Source organism: Photinus pyralis, unplaced genomic scaffold (assembly GCF_008802855.1).
Source record: "Photinus pyralis isolate 1611_PpyrPB1 unplaced genomic scaffold, Ppyr1.3 Ppyr1.4_LG7, whole genome shotgun sequence".
Taxonomy (NCBI): Eukaryota; Metazoa; Arthropoda; class Insecta; order Coleoptera; family Lampyridae; genus Photinus; species Photinus pyralis.
The window spans coordinates 26,431,131-26,452,820 of record NW_022170738.1 but is presented as its reverse complement, the minus strand read 5'-3'; the positions used below and the strand labels follow the sequence as shown (position 1 = coordinate 26,452,820).

General features: G+C 36.8%; 1 protein-coding gene across 1 annotated transcript in view; it reads right to left on the bottom strand.

Moving 5' to 3' along the window:
• The window catches only part of LOC116176819 (polypyrimidine tract-binding protein 1), a 280,865-nt gene extending 271,948 nt beyond the window's left edge, over window positions 1–8,917 (bottom strand). Inside the window, exon 1 of the mRNA XM_031495603.1 lies at window positions 8,840–8,917. The gene's annotated coding sequence lies outside the window, so the exon portion shown is untranslated. The remainder of the gene's footprint in view (window positions 1–8,839) is intronic.
• Between the last annotated feature and the right edge of the window lie 12,773 nt (window positions 8,918–21,690).

Below are 21,690 nucleotides of genomic sequence, written 5' to 3'. Positions count from 1 at the left end.
TCGCATTTAAAGCAGCCCACGCTACTTTTTCACAAGGGTCAAGTAAATTAATCAAAAATTACCCAACGGTCAACCAATAAAAAAGGAGTTCGACACAAAATGTCGGGTGATAGGGGTCAGTCTATTTTGTTTCATTATAAAAAAGTTTAAGCTGTTGATAAAAATTGCTGAATATTTAACTATCATAATAAGCTTTCCTAATTTGAATTTTTTTAACTTGCTCTTATTAAAATAATTGTTATTGCCATGTAAAAAATATACATCCACGGCTATAAATAAACTTTACCCGTTTTAATTTGCAACGTTTGTCGTCTAGTAGCGCGAATTTTATGAATTTTTTACTAGTTTCCTTAAAAACTTAAAAATAACGTTTGCATAAACAAACTTTTCGAGGTTTCGCACCGAAAAACATTTCCAAGTTGTATAAGTAGACTCAATTTGTTAACTAACCTTGTCTACGTCTCAAGATCGGGCGGCGGAAGAGAAAAATTGAAACGTCAAATTAAACTTATTAATTAAGCGGACCTTTATAGAAAGTTGTAAGCGTTAATTTTGGGAATTGAACCGCTTCATTTAATCTCCCGCTTGCTAATATGCTGTCAAAAATTCTAACGGAGATTGGTTTATTCAAAGTTTGAAGATTTTGATTAGTTAACTAGCTGAAGCGAAAGTATCAAACTTTTTTTAATTAATTGTCAGTTTTAAGTTTGTTTTTTTAATAATGGGAAATAAGATACGAAACTTGCGACATTCGCCCGCGAAAAATTCGACTTAATTAAGCAATTCGTAAAAATCCAACGTTTGGCACGAATTGCAGAGGGCTATTTCAAGAGGAACCCCTATCGTGGCCGCGCTATAAAGTTAGTGAAATGATGGGGCGTTGTGTCTACTAATTCCTAATATTTGTGGACAGGTTAAACAATTTAATCCGCCTTCTGAAATTCGATCGTTTAGAGATTTGAAATAAAAGCGAGCACGTCAAACCGTCGACACGAGAGTCTAATATAAATGTCAAACTTGGGCAATCAGAAAGAGATTAGCCGGTGGAGGTGACGTGAGCAGAAACGGAAACGTAGCCATTTGTTCTACCTGTTACTTACCGTTGTACTTTTCGGTTCGCGTCGACATTAATTGCATGCTTCACGCATTGATCTTTATCACTGACTTTTTTTCCCTTCTGCCGAACTGACATTTCCTCCTACTCTCTTAACCTTTTTGCGAGGGCAGCCGGCTCGTACTTAAAACGTAATTGTTTAACTCAAATAAATTACATGTAATGAGTGTATTAATTCCAGTAAAAAGTTAAGGTTTCCGCTTGACGACTCAGCCGGTTTTCTCCTTCATCGATTTTGTTTTTTTTTTCTTTCAAATTATCAGGTGTGTTTCAATAGGCAATAGGCGAATATTTTTATACGGTGTCTTTTGGATTAGAACATAGTCTTTTTACTTATACAAAGGTGGCGCACCCAACAGGTTTATTTTCTCACAAATGAAATTATTAGAAGGTATTTGTGGGTAACATATATATTATATATCTTCTACATTACGGCTCTAAATCAGCCAATTTCAAAAACAATCGATGGATGCCCCTGAAAAAACAACACCCTGTAGATTCTCACTACCATTGACCCAATGATGTAAGCCCTTGAGCGTAACTTATATTTCAAATTTAAGCGAAATGCCTCACAAACTGCGGGAGATATATTAAAATCTTAAATATCTTGATATTATAACACCCTGTAGATCGAGAACAAATCGTTTGTAGACCCATGTTTATATGTTTATTAGCCCCTTCCGTATTTACATCATTAAGAACACCCCGTATAATGGGAAACAATAAGCTCTCCTTACGCAATATATTCTATTATATCTAACTCCAACGCCACACCGTAATTGATTTAAGCGAAACTTTAGCTTTCAAAATGGAAATTGCTGTTTTTGATGACGCTGAGGAACTCTATTAACGAAACGTCTTCTCGGCTTAACCTAATTCGGACCGTACTTAACTCGCTTCCGTTCCTTCGGCCATGAACTTGGCGAAATAGTCGCACGTAAAATTAAAATTTTCAGCCGACTCTAATGCTCGAAAAATTTATTGCCTTGAACCATGTACATACATACCCATTTTGGTGGTATCAAACCGAATCCCATACTTCAGACTCAACTTACTTAGTCAAATTTTAGCACGCTCCAAAATGGCGCTAATAAGTTAAATCGGCCATCTTTAATCATCAGCTAATTCGATTTTTCTCAACGAATTACACGCGTGTTATGGCCATCAATCAGACACGAGACTGGTTCCATGACGATCGACGTTATTGAACTGGCAGCTCGGGTACCCTCTTTCACTTCAACCAAGACACAATTTTAATGTTGAAGAATCATCACCTTTTCTGAAGGGTTTATCAATAGGGATTAGGATTTTTGAAGACTACCTAAAATTTATTGACGTTCCAAACACCCTACACAAATGACAACTACAACAACTATATTTGTTCTAGAAGATGATTGTTAGGGTAATATGGTTGGCATAAAAAGCAAGGATATTGACTGGACATTCTAGCAAGAGAGTGTTTAACTTTTTCAGTCCCTTAAACACGACAGAACTTCTGTTAACTGTTGTTTTTTTTTTGGTACAAGATGGTAATAACTGGTGTACAAATAAACCCTTAAACTCAGCACAAATGAGACTTTTTTGTACACCCTAGGACTTTTACTTAGACGATACAGCCTCCAGCGCATTGAGACACCCTATTGGTGTGTAGTGAGTTCTAGGAGATCAAATCAAAATCCTACATTTGCACTTGTCCAGTGTTGGGCCGAGTAGACGAACATTAAAAGTGTGCCTTCGAAAGGAGAGAATGTATTGAGAGCTATTATTTTTCTAATAATATGGAATTTGTTGCGATAATAAAAGTGCTCTTTTCAAAAAGTGATTTTCTAGTTTGAATTGTCGACTTGCGTACGTGACATTACGAACGTTATCAAGTTGATTGCATTATAATTTTAATTAGTTTTAATATTCATTTTCATTCTATTATATAAGAAGTGCACGTTGTATCATAGCAATTCATTGGTCATCTCACTTAAAATTCTGACAAGCATCGAATTTTACGCGGTAAAGTAACTTTCAGTTTACACGAGTTTAAAAAAAAATGCCGCTGCGAAGCGTCTCTAATATGTGGATTAGAGCAAACTTCTCAAACTTCACCAACACACTTCTTTGGCGTTTATGTATTATGTAGCGCGTATAAGGTCTTCTCCCACCATAGCTTTATAAATGTGTTATCAGTTAGAAATAGAAGTTAGTTCGCTGTATATAATAGTATAAGCATAATCAACGTCCAATCTGTTGTTTGCAAACTTGTTATACTTATCTCGTGCATTCACATCTTCAACGAAATTACAAAACGGCAGACGTCAATTCACAAAACCAAAACACATACTACATACTTACGAATTTGGCCACCTCAAGTGCTACGTCTAATTATCGAAGGAGATACGCACCTGCAAAAGAAAAAAAACAGCATTAAACACATATTCTATTTACGTACTGCATGTATACATAAATATGTTCAATTAGTCGATCCAATACTCATATCCTATTACGTACATCATTTCCTTATTTCGATTTTCAATTTCCACAAGGAAATCTATAACGTGCTTGGGAAATCTACTTATTAATGTAGTAAAATATTTGATGTAGTTATCAAGATACTAATCTTTTAATCGTGCGTTGAATGCGGCGCTTAAAGAAAAGTTTTTAATCACGTCGTCAATTATAACGCAATTTGCTTTTCACTTTTCTATTTAATTTATTAAACCCTAGTGCACAGTTATACCATCAATATTATAGTACTTCAGTACTGTACGATTGTATAGTGAAAATGTTCGATATCGTTCAGAAAAAACAGCTATTTTGCCATAGATGGGGAAGGTGGAGAATATAAATTTCAAATAAATATATAATGTGCCATTTCCTGACTAATTTCGAGTCGAGTAATTTAAACAAGTGTGAAGCAAGTTCAAAGCTAAGTGGTCGAATGAATTTATAAAATAAATTATCCGAGCAATGGAATTGATTTAGCTGCAGAAGTTGATATATTTCAAGTTAAAGTAACATTGTCCGACCCGACAGTAATTGTTGGCGCAAACACGACTGTAACATATTCGCACTTAAAATTAATAAAAATTAGCTTGCACCAGATCATAATCTGCTCCATCACTTGTAAGCTTTTCGAAAGTCAGATCTCTCACCAGGAGGGGGAGGGGTCGCACCTTCCGCGTTTCAAATAATAGTCATGCATGGTGTAAATCAACGAGGGAGGCATAAACTCTGAAAACAAATGATTTCTTGAAATGTTGATTCCAAGTTGGCTCAAAGGCGATCACTTAAGATTTACTTGTCATTTTACGTGTGATTGTACAATTATTACTTTGAACTTGCCGTTGAGAAACCAACTAAATATAACCCAAATTGCACTTTCATCAAAATGTTCGTTGCACAATTTTAAGTATGAATCGCGAATCCAAGCAAATCAGCTACAAATTCTCGAAAGTTCGACATCGTGGTTATGCACAGGAATAAAATGTCAATGATCGGCTGTGTTGATATTAATTTTGCCCAATTTACTAACTAGGTTTTGTTGCAGACAAATGCATCAATTAGTTGTCTTTAAATTCCATGCAGTTATATTCCAAACTTTATTTATCGCACAAGGCGCTTTCGAAATGTCATTCAACTTTGAGGAACTTGCTGCAGCCCTTACTTTTATTTAGCGATCCGAACAAACTTCTTTGTTTATCACAATGAGTTTTAATGTCGGTTTATTTGCTGACGGTTTGGTTTTAAAAGCGCTCTACCGCTCTGAATTGTTTATTTGAATAGGTTTTTCTTTTTATTAGTCGGGAATAAACGACATTGCTATGAATTCAGCCCATTTCTGTTTTAACATAAAATTAAACTTGCACACTTTGTCACCAATTACCACTTCTTAACGACGCGATTGAAAAATAGTAGCAACGTCTTTTTTACAATTTTTCCACCCGAAAGAAAACAATTATGCGAAATAAAATTCTCACACGCAAACAATACGTGCTAACTCTTTGAGAGTCTAACCTGGTCTGCCGAAAATCCTCCTTACAATCCGGTCTCACTAACATTTTATCTCGAAAATGCATACGTTGCTATCACTTTTATTTCCAGACATACTTTCGTTCACGTTCGCTATGAGGCGGTATATGTGTAAATTTTGCAAAATACAAATTCAAAACCAAGCGGCTACCTGCTACAGGTGGTAAACAATCCAGTAGAAATAAACAGCTTCGTCAAAGAAAATCAATTAGAGTTGCAGTGGTAATTACAACAACAAAAATACATTGCGAAAGCGAAAGTAAAATCGGATCAAATCTAGACCACGGTCCCCATCGGAAATCTAAAGAGTGGCCCTTGTAAACTGTTCTTTTTTAACATTCGTTCTATCCTCTTCAGGAAAAAATCTACACGATATTGGTACAAGGACTAACCTGGTTTTCGCGATAGCTTAAGTAAATCCTGTATTAGGTCGTGCGAAAATTGTGCAATAGGATTAACCACAACGACTGCACACTCGTGCAATTAAAAACTGAATTTCCACGCTTCGCAAGACAAAATTGAACTAAGCAACACTGTGCACGTTGTAGGAGTTTGTAACCTGAGACCGCCCAATTCCTTTACGGTGTTCCGAATGTCAAAGGTTGAGCTTATCGAAGGGTAGATTTAAACGTCATATAAGGTAGGTAAGCCGTAATTTTTGCTATTTTGATCAGTTGAAAGTTTTAACTTCCAAAAAATAATTAGAAATATGTGTGCTTTACCGGTATGCAAAACACGTTTTTTTTTTAATTTTAAACGCACCCTTGATCTTGATTTTCCAATCAAACAGGGCTGATCCGCAATTCAAAAATTCTTGATCCTTTGGTCTCGCAGTTCTATTTTGGTTAAGACTTGCGGTTTTCGCGACCCTTTGCAACTTTTTTGTGAAACTTTATTCCACAAACAGGATCAATCTAGCTAGGTTGTGCCTAAAATACAAGGTGAAGACAGAAAGTTTGACTTTTTGGGATGTAAGATAGGAAGAAGGGAATATTGGGTATTTTAGATATTTTTACGTAGTATCCAGGAGTGCAGGCAAAAAAATCTTTGGAGCACCGTTTCTGTTATTTGACCCAATGTCGATAATTTTTAAAGGCAACACCCTGTGTATCTTTAAAATGACATTTTTCTACATTTACCATTTTTATTGATTGGTATCGGCTGCGTTAGTTACCATGGATACAATAAACAACTCTCCATGAACCTCTTACTCCCGTAAAAAAATAGGGTTTTTATTTTTGGGTCATGCTAAAATTTTTAAAAAAAGTTGTTATACATTAATGTAATCAGGAAATAGAATGCATTGCGTCTAAATATACAGCGTGTTGCATTTCAAACATGCCGACATTGGATCAAATTTCAGAAACGGTGGCCCAAAAAATGTTCTACGCCACTAGATTCTACGTAAAATATCTAAAATAGTCAGTTTTAACCTTTTTTCTATCTTACATGGGTACGTAAGATATATAACATCAAAAAAAATCAAACTTTCTGTTTTCACTCTGTATCTCAGAAACAAACGTAGCTGGATTGATTCTGTTTGTGGTATTAAAAGTATCACAAAAAACTGGCGAAAACCGTAAACCTCTATCTTTAAAAACTGCTGAGATACAATGCTGTCTTAACCCAAATAGGACACACGATACTTTGCAAAAGAACGATTTCCATTTTCTTTTGCTTCTTCTTTCGTGTAGCTTTACACCTATAGTCCTTTTCATTTTCTGTTTCCTTCACTGCTGATAAATGAATAACGGCACAAATCCGTGGTCATATAGTACTAAAACACGGTACAGGATTTCAAGTTTGCGCTTTCAGTGGCGAATCAGGCTGATCGGGATAAGATTTTGGGCATTTTAATGTTCTTGACAACTGATTAACGGCACATACCATGCCGTACCAACACCATACTATCCTCTATACTAGCGTTTCTCAACGGGGGCCATGACGTATTTCTTGGGAGCCACAAACGAAAAACAGAATATTGGTAGGCCACGGAAACTTCAGTGGGCCACGAAAATTCACTTCTACAATATCTTACTGAAATATTAAAATGAAATAAATTTACAAAAAATGGTCAGTACAAAAATTATACCACAATTAACCCCTTATCCTTGTTGGTGTTATCTCAGTGTATACCTTTCCTAGAAAGCAATGAATCCTAATCACAACTTGAATTGTTTATAAATGGTAAACGCACAATGCAATTGATAGAAACGATACCGGAAAATGTTTGTTATTTTTTTCTAACACGACTAGACCCCTCTACCCGCCTACCAGGATTATTTTTCTGTAGAGATTAGTTTTTCTACAACTTTCAAAAACGCATTTTTTTAAATCAGCGTCAAAACAAAATGAGCTTGAAAATGGTTTCTTGATAACTAAAAAATAACTCAAATTAATTTTGATCTATTTTAAAATGTTAAAAAATTGAAATGCTACATTTAATGGCCTACATTCTATACATTTTTGTGTAGTCTGAGAAAGACGTAAATGAGTCTAAAAACACATATAAAGCTACTAAAATTCAAGAAATTCTCGGGGTATGACTCCCCCTCTTCAGGGAGGGATTCCATACCCCCGGGTCTAACGCGGAGGGGGAGCACAGAGATAAATAACATTCACAAGTAGGCCACCAGTAAAAAAAGATTGAGAAACACTGCTATATACCCTCGTCTATACCCTTACAAAACCAAAACCGAATTTGAACTAAGAACCCTTGTGCTCATAGCCGATCATCCATCCCAAATGAAAGTTGTAGTATCCCCTTGAAAAAGAAAGTGATAAATATTAACATAGGGGATGCTCCGCGGGCGCCATCTTTTATCGGTACTTAGGAACAACATTTTTTCAGGAAACGCATTCAAATAACCGAACACAAAAACATAAAGCTTTTATGGTTTAATGATATGTATTTACAAAAATTATGTTCTTGTCTTCCTTTTTTAATTGAAAAAAGCGGGCGATACTCACCGAAGAAAAACGACAGATGACATCACGAACCAATTACAAGATGGCAAAAATACAAATAACCAATTAAAGAACATGAAAGATCAAAAATGGTACCCTGGATCAAAAACCAAAAACCGCATTCAGGATGGCAACGGGAAATAAAAAATTGCGAACTATATAAATCCAAAACAGCATCCTGAATTTAAAAAACAAGTTGTAAATCAGCATATGCATAATTAAAGCGCATTTTTGGTAATGCAAGTCAGTATTTTATTAGCGAAGTTTAAAATTATCGATCTCACGAGTAATTTTGGCTGCGTTAAATAATTAATTTTATTTAATTTCAATTGACGGTACGTCTTCATTTTGTAAAACAAATCACAAAGTAAATAATAAGTTTTTATACTGGTAGCGCTATCTAACGGTAAAATTATAGCACTTCCGAAACCCATATCGAAATTATTTTCTTCAATTATCGATCTCACAAGTAATCTAACTCAAAATAGACTAGTGCCTGCACATCTACACTATAGCAGAAAGCTTTTAGTGAAAATTTGAATTCTCTAGCTATTGTAGTTGTGGAGATCTCACGCGGACAGCCGGCCTGCCAGCAATAACGAATATAATAGCGTATTTTTTTCAAAAATGCGCTAAAAACCAAATTGCGTGATACATAAATCAGGAATTCAAACATTTATGTTGGAACGACAGATAAGAGAGAACAAACAACAAAATTTACACAAAAATGTCACTGACTTTAGCTTCACGCTTGGGGAAGGTCCTAAATTTGTTGTTTTTAAACGCCACAAAAACTGAATGCACAATTTTGTCATGAAAAATGGAAACAATAATTGTTCACTGAGCATGATTATAACTTTCATCATTGGACTTCCCTCTTTGATGATGTCTCTACAAATTAGCATAAACATACAGTAAGTCTCCTAACCAATCACGCATGTTTACTCATTACTTGCGAACTTGGAATAATAACTGAGCAAATTAGAATTGCTAAGAGTTTACGTCACGTGTAAAGCAAATACGCGGGGAACATTTAATTTCTTCGGTAAACATTGCACCTTTTTTTCTATTATCACATTGCGCCGTTTAAAAAATATATACAGCAACTGTACCACAAACCAATATTATTCTATCGTAAACCCGGTTAACTGATGGAGGCTTTAATTAATAAAACTCAATTTCAATTACCTGCAAACATGGAAAACGTGGGCATCGTACATTTTTTAAGGCCTCGCATTTGATTTCATTCCACCGTTGCATAACTAAGTGGAACTGATCAATTTTCCTTTTGAGAGAAAATCAGGGGCAAAATGAATGTTGAAAAATTACTCCAATTAAACCGAGTTTTTAGACCGTACAATTTATGACGTGACGTATATATTTTTTTCTATCTAGGCTAATTAAAATCAAGACAAACTTTTCGAGCAACGTTTACTGTTGTAATGCTAATAATAGAACACCATAAAATGATGTGGTTTAATTGTGATTAATTGTGCAGAAATTAATTTATAAATTTTAATGGGTAACATTAATCACATTTTAGTGCAGAGCTTAATTTGCTTTTATCAAGGCTCGGGCAACCTTGAAGCGTATTCGAAGTGGACGGGTGGTGCAGTTTTTCATCTTAATAAGTTGGTTATTACCGTAAAATTAAATGTTATTGAAGAGATAATTCCAATCGCCTTATCCGAAAACCAAATTTTATCGAGTTTTCTGCGTCCATTAAATAAGGGGTGCTTAGGATAAAGCCTAAAGAAAGATGACGTAAATTTGACAGAGCAATTTTGTGGACGATGTCCCTTGTTAGAATAGGATTGGAATAAAAATGACGTTAACGCAATGAAATGTAAGCAAATTCTATATTTCTCTCCTTTTAAATTCTTATTTGCGAAATCTGCAGCTTCTTAACAGGATGCATCCTAGGACTACTTTTTCTAAATATTGGGTATAACTAGAATTTTATTATTCCTTATTCGTAGTTGAAGTTCAAGGAATGCAATTGAACCTGTCGTATATGGTAAACCCCTTTCGCTCTTTCAAATACCGGTCGGCGTTATGGACTTTTTGTAGGTGCAGTGACCTCGTCTACATGGGCCGGGAAGTGCTAGAGGCAATTTTACTGTTAGCTAGTTCTTTAACATTTTTTCGAGATTCGACGACGAAGACAGATCCTATTAATTCTCTATGTTTACATGCCTCTCAAGCCGGCAGACAACTTACATTACAATAATAACATATATTTGGGTGTATTTTCCATCTTTGGGATGCTGACCAATTGTATACGTTAAAGGTATGCGCACAGAACATAATGAATGCCTGCTTTACCATTTTAAATGGGGCATTGTTCTGTTCGCCAACAACTAAAATCTGCAGGAACAATAAATGTGGATGACGCCGCGGCAAGTCCCGACCTACATCCCACATACGTCGGTAATTCGGTATTGGCACGCACGGTAGATACGCATCGGCCCCATTTTAATTATTATTATTATTCCTAAATTCGCGCCGGATTTTTGGATTTTTAAAATCCAATACGTACCGCGCTGCTGCATTTCATTCCATTAAAACTATTTTTTCCCATTCCGTAACGTCCGTCCGATGCCGTTCTATGTGCGCGTACCTTTAGTGTATAGAGAACACATTTTTATTGTTTATCTGGGATATTGTCGAATTTCTTAAAACTCGTAAGCACTCATTAATTATTGTCTTAAATAATCACGCAGCAGATACCAAATTTCGTTGAAACTTGAAACTTTGACATATGCCTGGCGTCGCCGCCTCTCGCAGGATTTAGTCAACTGTCGTGAGGATGCGTCCCTGGTAGTCACTATCAGGGACGTTTCACCACTACTTTGCAGCAGATACCAAATTTCGTTGAGATTAAAATTTTATTCGACGCCATTTTGGAATTCCTTTTCAATAAAAAAAAGACCTCCTAAACAATGAAAATATGTGCTTAAAATGTTACAAAAGCCTGCCATGAACTATTTGCGATCTCCCTACTAAATGTTTAAAGTGATTTTATTTTTTTTTATACAGGGTGACGTAGAAAAGTAACTCAATTTCAGAACTGATAATTAAACGTGATAAGATATTGTACAGGGTGGTTCAAATTCGTGGCTCACCATTGAAATCATCGCAACGGTGAACTGGAGTTGCCCCGATTTGTGACTAAAAAAACGCATTTGAAATGTTTGAACTCTTTGAAAATAGCTGAGATATCACCCAAAAACTGAAAATGTCAAATTTCGTTTTCATTTTCCCTAGCTTACGCGGTCGGAAACAGACGGTTCTGGATAGCACCTTCTATGGACACATTTTTTTTCGAAAATCTGAATCTGTTATCAGATTTCCATAACACGCTAGATCGAGAAGCTACAGGCTATTACTTTCTTATAATAGGCGCCATATTGGATTTTTACTGTGTCTCTAACCGTTGCGGAGATCCAAACGGCGGGCCACGAATTTGCACCACCCTGTACATTAATAAGACACTTTTGCCAGACAAATTTAATGTGTGTCAATAAGCAACCCCGACAAACAATGATTACCCCCTATAACAAAACCTCGCGCAATCTTGTTAGTAAAGGATAGAGGCAAATTCATTTCAATTTTAGCTGGTCGAAGGAAGTTCTAAGTGAATTAGTCAAATAATAAGGCAATCTTCGTTTTCACAGCTACCGGCTTACGGGAACACATCCATGCATTAGAAAAGCCTGTCCTTTTCGGCGACATTCCACTCTTTTAAAATATAATTGTGAGGAATGTTTACTAATGGTTCGAAAAGTAAGCTCGATGGGAATATCAACATGATACGTCGAGCAACCCTAGCGCTTCGCTGGTGTTTGGAGGGCGAATGGTGGTAGTGGAGTGACAGGATTCTGATTCATTCTATTTTTCCGATTATGATTAATTTCTCGATTGTCACAATTTTAGACAATACATACCTAGTAGTCTTTTGGCAGAAATTCTTAAATTTTTGGTTGTGTTCGTGGACACGGTTCTGACTTTGTAAATGCGTCCGAAAACTTAAGGCGCCAGGGAGTTGTGGAATGTGACGTGATTGGTTCAGATTAAGGGAAAGATTTGTTTCATTTTGCGGTAGTCGTTATCTGCCGGGTCGTGTGCGGAAGAAGTGGGAAGTTACTCCACGCTGAACTGATTAGTTTATTGGTGAAAAAGGTTTTCGTCACGAGATGGATGTCACCGAAAAAAAAGTACAGTAGTGCGTTGTACTGGGGAAAACCGGCAAAAAATGCGCTTTGAATTGTAAGCGCAGTTAAGTCGGTGACCTGTAAATTACTGTAGTGTTTTTTATATTTTGTGTTAGAAATGTAAGTTAAACTATGGTGTTACTTTAGAAGATGTCTCACCAGGAAAAAGACGATACTGACCTTGATCTTGACTTACTTCTCTAGGTCACCACTAGCGGCTAGCGACTTACCTCCACATATTTCACAGTCGTCACCAGGACACGAGCAATCCGTGACTTACTTTTCAAGGTCATAATCAGGTGGCGCACGACCTTGATACACGGGCGTCCTTTTATACCTAGTTATTTAGTGTATGGTTTCGCGTTGATACAAGACTACGCTTAAGTCAACCACATGAAAATTACCGTACGCTGATGTGATATGATATCCCTATAGTTAGGAAACACACCTTGCAAGGGAAAGAATTTCAGTATTGGATAAAAATATGAAACGCTCTGTGTACAACCATGAAATCTTCAACTTGAACCGTTCTGGGCAGATGCTGCGAAACAAAGATTTGCTGGGGAAAGTAAGCCTTTTTTGCGATTGGTACAAAAGTCTGTAAATGAATGAACTAACTAGAATAGCCAATAACAGGATGAGGTCACTTGCAACACTAAGAGAGCGCATTGCTTCACGAAAATTTTGAAAACCACATAAATTCCCGTAATACTTTTCTTGTCCGCATTCACCTGATTTAACAACTGTTGTATAATCCTAGAAAAGTTTAAAACTGACACTCTACTGACACTATTTAAATCTTTGTTATTTAATTTTTCGCGCGTTTAATAGATTGAGATATCCAGTTCTGAGTAATCGAAGGTGTCATCAGATTGAAGATACTCCCCTCTATAACAATTCGTCTGCAGGTGCAGTTAAACCCCAAAGAATCATCCTCTGAAACTGATATCTTTTCTATGCAAAAATGCTTGCTTCAAAACTGTCGTATATAACCCGCTTTTTATTTTCGTTCTGTTCCGAATTCCATTGGACTCTCGGAAAACATTTATCGTCTACAGTCAAGCAACGTTGCTCCCGTTTAATAGGTACTCGTATTTGAATAGGTAACCACTCGAACTATTTAAAAAACAAGTGTCACGACGCTAAAAAAAAGTTTTTGACAGTTTTACAACCTTTCATTTTTTCAAAATAACCCTTTTGCTAAAAAGCCCATTTCAGTTTTTTAACTTGGACATTTTTTTTCTCAATTTTTTTGTAACAAAACCTGGCACAATTTTGTTGTTGTTGTTGTACACAGAAAAATAAGGTCTTCAGAATTACTTATTAGTTTATTTTAAAAGTAGCTGCATCGCTTCACTTTCCTACGTAATTACATTCTGTGTACGGGCACTTTTCCTGTCAGTTATTTTTAGCGCATTTTTGCAAAAATTTTTTTTTGTAAAAAGTAGCTTTTAATCTCACTTTGGCTGGCTGGCTGGCTGGTCGGCTGGCTGGCTGGATGGCTGGCTGGCTGGCAGTAAATGCGCGCCCGTAGAAAAACGCTTGTAAAAAGACAAGGAGTGTACATGTAACTATCGGGGCCGTGTAATTAAGAACGTTAGGGATGGGGCTACAAGATTTGGAGTCGACGACATCTGGACGCCATCCCCGAGCGTATTATACTAACCTGGAGATTTTTCAGTTTTTATCTATCTTCTTCTACAGTTTTTCTCCGATTGTTTTCAAATTGGTGTCGTCGGGAAGATCTTGTCAACGCGCACAACTCCTGCGTCGCGGAATTTTGTTTTTTTTCCTAGGGGCGACATAAACCACCTTTTGCGCGGCGCGCTTCGAGGGGTAGACGACTTTGGGCGCCCAAAAGTTTCTTACAGCGCGAATCGCGGTCTCTCTTTCTCGTGTCACTAATAGAAGGTCGAGCTATGTGAAGTACCCAAAAGTTGAATACGATTTTATGCCGGGATTTTAGCGAAATCTACCAAAATGTGAATTACGAATGAACGGGACGTCGGAACTGTGTATCGACAAAGGGAATGTGGTAACCCCCGACGAGATCTTACTGATGGTGGAGTCGAAACTTCAAATCCGAATTGTTGCGGGTGATCAGAAGTGGGTGTCGACAAAGGGAATATGGTAACCCCCAAAGGATTTTAATGATGGTGGAGTCAAAACTTCAAACGCGAATTGCGAGTGCACGGTAAGTGAGAAAATGGTACCGACAAAGTGAACGTGGTAGCTTTCGGCAAGATCTTATTGATGGTGGAGTCAATATTGGCTAATAAAACACTGATCTGCCACACAAAAATGCGCTGAAGTCCCTTCGATCTCACACGAGGACTTTGATCATTTTTTCCTCATCCGTGTGTTGGCATTTTAAGTGCATAGCGAATATTTTAACCATTACATTCATAAAATGGAATAGTCCAAAGAAGTAAAGGTGGCAAACTTCCTCAGCGATTTGGTGGTTCCTGCAAAAAAATCAATTTCCCGTCGCCCTCCATTCCATTCCATTTAAAGCGGCGTTTGCTTTATGTTGACCGTTGTGGTGTAAATGTCGCGTAGCCGCTAATGGTGTCAAATACCAATTGTGTGGTACACCGCAATTAACAATCATTTCAACATGTCACCAGACTGAAAGTGCAACTTGTCACGATTATAAATACCTAAGAGGCGGAAAAAATGGCACATTGATAAAACCCAATATTCTCGAGTCTTCGTAATTGAAAGGCAGTGATTACGAGCACAACTTCTTCACAATACACATAATAATAACTTGAACACAAAGAAAATTGAAAATACAAAATCCAAAATCAATCACATTCGCAAAGAACCGACTATATTACAAGGAAGTGTATAGGGAAGAGGGTTTTGAAAGGGGTGTATTCATAAGTTCTATAGCGTGCTGAATATCATCTTATAAACTTCTTACCCTTTCCACCGCCATAATAAGAAAATCCACATACGGCTCGTTACACGAGGAGCGGAACTTATACAAAATAATGCAATAATTTGAAACAACATTCATCATGTCGCGCCGCCGGTAGATGTAGATAATTACGTAGACACCGTAATCAAATTATTACAACACGCCAGCATGTTTTCCTTCCAATATCTACGCAAGCAGGCTGGTTAAGGGTAGATTACCCGCATTTCCTAGACAATTTCATAGCACCAATCTTCATTGCCAGAAATTCATAAGCGAGCGAATGAATTTATGTATTCGACGTAATTCGGCCATTAAAATGTCACGCTTTAATTTTCAAAATCGATATAGAAAACGGCGCCTATAATATGTTTTGCAGCATTTTTATGATGATCGACGCCAATGAACTTCCCTATTTCCGTCCTTTGAAAAGGTAGCCTGAAGAGCACGATGATTCTCGAGAAGAGCTGTAAGGTAATTGCCGAGGGTGAAATCTCTGAGCCTCTACACGCGTCTTTGGGATTCCGAGAAAAATGGGTTTGTTGGAAGAATTCATAGATATGGGAAAATCTCGCGGAAAATCTAATATTTAGCTTTCATACCGAGATAACATATGTTTGCCATGATATATTGCATATTTACACAAAGACCTTCTTCTAGGTTAGACTCACGGTCTCTGCGGAAGGAAGGTACATTCCAAATAATTTCCCATCGCTACGACAATTATACTCCTACTCGAAATTTCGATTTAATCTCAAAAGAAGCGCGCCAGAAAAATAGAACAACGAAATTCACGTTCGTGATAACATAACGTAAAACGTGGCTCGCATATTTTAACTAACTTCCGTGACTGAAAATCGATTCGACATTCAACTGGTGTCCGTTTTGTCACAAAAGTGGCGGCGGCGGCGGTGGGACGATTTTATTCGGCGAGACCGACAATTCTCCGCTCATTGTTATGGCAATTTCACCTATTCACGTGAACCAATTAGTACAATCGAATAGATGGGAGAGTTTCAATATTAATGACTAGGAAAAAGCGCGACCTTTTAACATACAACGCTAATACGCTTCCACATTGAAGCTAAAATAATGCTTTCTGTCAATAAATATGCAAAAATATGTAAGCCATAGAGTAATCTATAGATGTCCCAATTTAGGCGAAAATCTTAAATAATAATAATAATAATAATTGGCAGTGAATTGAGATTTTACATAAAATTGAATGTTTGATATTGTGAGACAATGCCGTAACCAACCCATGCAATGATAATAAAAGATCCACTCCCTTAGAGAAATCGTCCAAAGCAAGGCAAATTGGTACCATAAGGAATAGGAGGGCGCCCTTTTATAATCGTTGGCAGGAGTTAACACTATCCGAGACACTATCATTCCTTTTTATATAAATTAGATACTACATGGTTTACATACTCGTATTTATTGTTGGATAATTATTCCCATTTTTATATAAGGAACACGCTCGGGAACACGTCTATATCTATAATCAGGTTTATGCTTTAAGGTGGGCGACTCATTTTCAATCAGGTTTTACAAAAATAAGCTTAATATGAAAAATTTGAAAATGTGGTCGTATTTTCACGAAACCTGGATAGGCACCGAGGCGCCATGAAAGGTTAGTTATCGGCGATAGAGAACGAAGGCGGATGTGACGTGTTTGTCCTAGAAAACTTGGGAGCGTTCGAGGAGGAAGGGCGTTACATAAAACAAATCGAATTTTGATTCAGAGCAGTGCCAATTTCAGCGCTGAAATAATAAATAGTTCGCGCTGCTCTAAATTATGTATATTAATCTTTTACTGTTATAAACAAGTACCACGCACATGCGATCGATTGAAACAAATTAAACTTAAAAGAAAATTCCAATTAGGTACCTTAAAGAGTTAATCATCCTAACATCCTGTCATACCTGCGATTTTGATTAACAGGCGTATAAAAACAGAAACTGATGTTTCTTCGGAATCTTCATTACTTTATTTTCACTTGATGCTTGATTTATACATGGCTTAGTTGTAAATTCAAAGTGGATTTTTGGTGGTGGGATAACCGCTCATCATTTTGTCAACGTTTATCAACCAAATCCTCTTTACTCATCAAAACTTCGAAAGAAAAATCGCCGGCGCCTCCCACTCGTATCAAATTACTGTTTATCTTCAAATTAATTAGCTTTGAAGAACAAATATGGAACTCCTTATTGCAAGACCGGATGAAGGGCGAGTTGATATGTGCGGGGAAAAGTTGAGTAGGGTGCCAACATTGATTGGGGATTTGAGTGGAAAAAAACCAGGTGGAGTGTTACAGCCGATCATCTACAGGCGTTGTACGACTGTCTTGCTGGTGACGTTCTTATATCGTGTGTGGTTATAGCGTATTTGTGCTCATTTACTTTGAAATGGCGCAACGAAGTAGCGGATTGGTTAATTTTTTTAGAAGACGGATGTCCCTGTAACTGCGACGTACGACTTTACAAGGACCCTGGATGACGAAGCCAAAATTCAAGATTGGTACATTTCCGGATTACCTCGCGACGCTTTTTCAACGGAAAACGCAATCATACAGGAGAATTCGAAACGTTGGTCTTTGCTGATTGATCCACAGTCCCAAGCCAACTTGTGGATCAAAAAGATGGAGAGGAAGAACGATATTCGAGTAACCAAATTTTCTGACAGCAAGGTGTTAGAATTTTGCATCCAATCAGGAAAACCAGCCCTGATTGAAAACATTCGTGAAGATTTAGAAGCCCCTTTAGATTTACTTTTGTACAAGACCAATGGTGCCTTAAATGTCATCGCACTTGGTTATCACGTTATAACGTGCCATGAAAACTTTAAGTTGTATCTCACGAGCAAGATGAGAAACCCGCACACGCACTATCCTCCGGAGGTTATTAATTATTAATAATTATTAAATTATTAAATAATAATAAAATATAAATAAAATATTATTATTAAATTTTGGATCAAACCAAAACCGTTTCGAATGACGTAAACGTTATTATTAAATTTTAAAATGTGTCACTTCCGTTTTTTTCGCATTCGGTTATTTACAAACCTTCGACAAATTATAGGACGGACTTTACGCTATTTTTATTACGATTTTTTTTAACTTGAGCTCTACCAAGGCTTTCCCACAAATTTGTTCCTTTGGTTACTTGAGCTCTATGACGGCTCAACTCGAATTAATTAATTTGTAGCGTAGCTTCTTTATCAACGACCAGATAGGATTCAGCTGTACCGTATCTTATTTCTCATGAATTATCTTATGCTGTATATAGGAATTTTAACCCACCAATCGGAAAAAAATTCAAACTAAAATCAACCCCATTAAAGAGCACCCTTGACACGCTTGAGAGCAACTTCTGACTCACTTAAGAAGAAACTGAGATGAGCTTGATGGGAACGGGAAGACAACTTGATAGGAACTTAAGGAGAAATTAAGAACGTGAAAGTAAAATGGAGAAGACTTGAGCAGAACTTGATGGGAACCTTAAGAAAGAGAAGGAGCTATGCATGAGATAAAAGACGAGTGTCTAGTTTAAATTTAAAGAACTGCGTCTATAACTTCACAAAAAGACATTGGAAATCATTCTTTAAACAGCAGAAATATTCCTAAAATAATCAATCCAAGATGGAAGAAAAGGACACCCAAATTATCATAGCCTAAGGCCCATGGTTCTGGTTAAGCAAATCCGCCTCTGCTCATACTTAACAATTCGTTCCATTTGCAGTCTGGTTTTAGTTACTTCAACACTCCGGTTAGTTTTTTTTTAAATAAATCTCAGTACAAAGTTACAAACATTTTGCAATGTATAAAGGAGTTAACTGTATCTGATTTTAAATATTTACCGGTTCGTTCATCAAATTGAATCCAAATGTACATAAGCACAAAAGCAAATACGATAATATTCATCATTACCATGTATTCATTGATTTATTGATTATAGTACGCCGGGTGTCAATTTGTACGCCCGTACCAAATTACAGGTGAACGTTCCGCAGTATACTCGTAAGTAATAAACGACCGACGAGAAACTCGAGTTGTTTATAAAAATTATCATTTTATAGTTAATGCCATTTCCTGCGACCTTTTCGTATTTATTTTTCATTTAAAACCGATTTTCGGCAAAAGGAAATTCGTCTAAAACGTAATATTCCCTTTCTGTATGGCCCATCTAGCAATAAAAACAAATATCTAAACCATTAAAAATAACGGATACGGACTCAACTCAAGATATAAGATCGAAGAGTGCAATCTATCAAGAGTAAAAAAATATATCTTACGTGTTTCCATCTCGATTCTACTTCGTATAACCTCTACCTTAGAAAATATAGTGGTAGTAGTTGGATAGAAATGGGTTTAGGACTCGTGTATGTTAGTGCTGCAGTCTGTGTTATTTTCATTTTGAAACCACAAGGCAAAACGGAAACGCTTGAAAAGCGTGCGATGGCCGCCTTCCGGATTTATACCCCTCTATTAGGGGTTAAAGGCCATCTGGCTCGTCGGAAATAGTGCGGCATGTATTTCCGTAGTACGAAAAGCTTAACTTGTTGAGCATTTGCAGTTAGCTGGATGTTTTTCAAAAAAATAAAATTAATGTATTATTTATATAAGGGGGCGCTTTCTTCTTGGCCTGTCCGTACTTGATTAATAAACATGAACTTTAGGAAAACCGAACGAAATAGAAATTCAGTTATCTGTTGAGCTTTTTCGTGTTGAACTTTTCAAATTTATTCAAGTTGTATAAATAATCTAATGTTTGTTTTTAACGCAAGATTACATCGTAGATTTGATTACATATTCAATTGCCATACAGAAATAAAGTTGTCCCCCTTCCCCTTTATTGACGCGACCAATTTTGACTTTCCCACCGTTTCGTGTTTCGCTCAGTTCCTATACGGTAGTTATCATTCTGATAGCCTCTTTTTATTACATCAATTATGCTGTTACACAATTTTTCGGACCGTGTCTAATTTAACCTGCGAATTGTTAATTACAATTACATAACATTATAACGCATAATTGAATTTCCTCGCAGTCCGTTTTTTGCGTTATTTACTTTAACGTTTGCAAGCTTTACTGGGCTTAATCAAGTTATATTTAGGACGCTAAACAAGATCGACAATGTACGCTTTTTACCTTTTCGTGTGGATTTCTGCTTTATGCATATTTTCCATTTGTATCTGTCACTGGTAAAAATATCACATGTATCGCCTGCATCAATTATGGCTTTATACATAAAATGAATATTGCCCAACACGGCCATGCATGGATATCAGGAACTCAAATAATTTAACCGCAATTTAAAACAAATGTTGCTTTTATTGGGCACTTGCCTACTATTAATATTATTATTTGCCTCAGAATTCAAAATAATCCGAGTCAACCCCACGTGTGTTGCTTGCTGGTCATTGGTAATCTCAGTGAGTGTCATGGTGTTTGTAACGGACAATGAGAGTTGAACCGTGAGAGCATTCGCGTTGAGCTCAGTCAACCACCTGGAATTGCAGGGTGGTTTTATATTATGTAACATTCGAATTGGCGTTGAGCCGCGAGAGAATTCGCGTCGAACCGTCAGAGAATTAGCACCAGCGGTCAGCGAAGTTAAGTTGGTCACCTGTAAATTATCGTGAGATAGTCTAATTTGTGCGAAATTCAAGTTAAACCGCGAGCGAAGTAAAATCCGCCACCTGTAATTTATCGTAGGGTGGGACGCCAGGAAGATTTAACCCAGAAAGAATTAAAATCGTGTAACCTTCAATAACGTTGAATTACTCAATAGCGATTGCGTTGCGAATACGGATAAGGGCGTAATATTAAACATGCGAAATTAAAGTAAGTCATTCAGGGTGAATGGGCTTGTAAAAATTTGTAGGGCGCAATTCTTCTCACGCCTGAAGCGGTTCATTGTGCGCAAATGACATGCAGCAGGCTTTGAAGCATATCATGAGGTTGAACCTTCCTCCTAGAAATAAAAGTGGTCAACGGCTAGCTCCATATAATAATTATTTGTTTCATAAGTTCGAAAAATACACGTTTTCGTGACGAGGAAGGGTGGACACGTACATTCACTTGCGTCCGAGAGTACTTGCTTGCGAGAAATTACTTTTTACAACTTTTACTCTCAGAAGTAGGTACTATCGCATCCCAATTTAAATCCCGTATAAACTACGCTTTAAGAAGACAGTAGATGAGTTAAATCGCGGATGCAGGACTACTTTGTATTTGTATTACAGTGGTAGTTCCGCTTGCGTATTTTAAAAGACATTGATTAAAAACTTTTGGATTAATATAGTATAAATTGTGCACAACTCTTGTGCAGATAAAGCACATTTTTTTAAACCGAAATAGCTTTTCTTTTGACATCGCCAATGGATATATTTCTTGCAGATGTCTCAATCGCCTTTTGTGTATACCTTCTTCCGACAATCCGTTCTTGAG